Here is a 1,003-nt window from a genome sequence, read left to right on the forward strand (position 1 = left end):
AAAAAAAAACTGTGTATTGGCTGGTGCGATGGCTCACGCCTGTAATCCCAACACTTTAGGAAGCTGAGGTGGGCAGATCACCTGAGGTTGGGAGTTCAAGAGCAGCCTGAGCAAGATGGAGAAACCCCATCTCTACTAAAAATACAAAAAATTAGCTGGGTGTGGTGACACATGCCTGTAATCTCAGCTACTCAGGAGGCTGAGGTAGGAGAATTGCTTGAGCCCTGGACGCGGAGGTGGCGGTGAGCCATCGCACTACAGCCTGGGCAACAAGAGCAAAACTCAGTCTCGAAAAAAAAAAAAAAAAAAAAACGAAAAACCCCACTGTGTATTTAGGTTCTGAAAATCCAGTTTCTGTTCTTTTGGTAGATATTGATCACCTAATTTTCTTAACGGGGAAACGTTAAAATACTAGCTGAGGGGCTCATTCAACCCTGAATAAGAAAAAGGTGTTGGAAGCAACACCTTAAGGGCTAAATTAGAGAAATCCTGAGTTCTGATCTGTGGATCAGGACTGCCAAATGCTGGCTATCAGCTTGTGTTAATATTAATAAAATACGCTTCATCCTCTCGTGACTCAAGTGAAAAAGAAATAGAGGGAGTTGGGTGGCAAGGAGTATTGTGTATGGCAAGGGTCAGAACTGCATGACATGCTGGGAAGAAGAGAAGCCATGTGCCTCCTCCCGCCAAGTTCCTATGGAGAAGGTGCGTCTTAGATTACCTGACTTTTGTCTGACTGTGAAAGTAGTTAATTTTTAGTACTATAAATTGTACTTTCAGCCTTTGTAGCCTCAGCTATTAAGAACAAATATCTCATTCAGGTAGATTTCTTATGCGGGAATATTCTGGAAAAATCAAAATATGGACTGCCCTCTAGGAAGACATTAGGATTAACACTGGGAACTTTAGCCGGGCGTGGTGGCTCAAGCCTGTAATCCCAGCACTTTGGGAGGCCGAGACGGGTGGATCACGAGGTCAAGAGATCGAGACCATCCTGGTCAAC

The 1,003-nt window shown here is 44.3% G+C and overlaps 1 protein-coding gene across 1 annotated transcript in view; it reads left to right on the top strand.

Moving 5' to 3' along the window:
• The window catches only part of SOCS7 (suppressor of cytokine signaling 7), a 45,605-nt gene that overhangs the window by 12,714 nt on the left and 31,888 nt on the right, over positions 1-1,003 (top strand). The window lies entirely within an intron of this gene.

Source organism: Cebus imitator, unplaced genomic scaffold (genome assembly GCF_001604975.1).
Source record: "Cebus imitator isolate Cc_AM_T3 unplaced genomic scaffold, Cebus_imitator-1.0 Scaffold228, whole genome shotgun sequence".
Classification (NCBI taxonomy): domain Eukaryota; kingdom Metazoa; phylum Chordata; class Mammalia; order Primates; family Cebidae; genus Cebus; species Cebus imitator.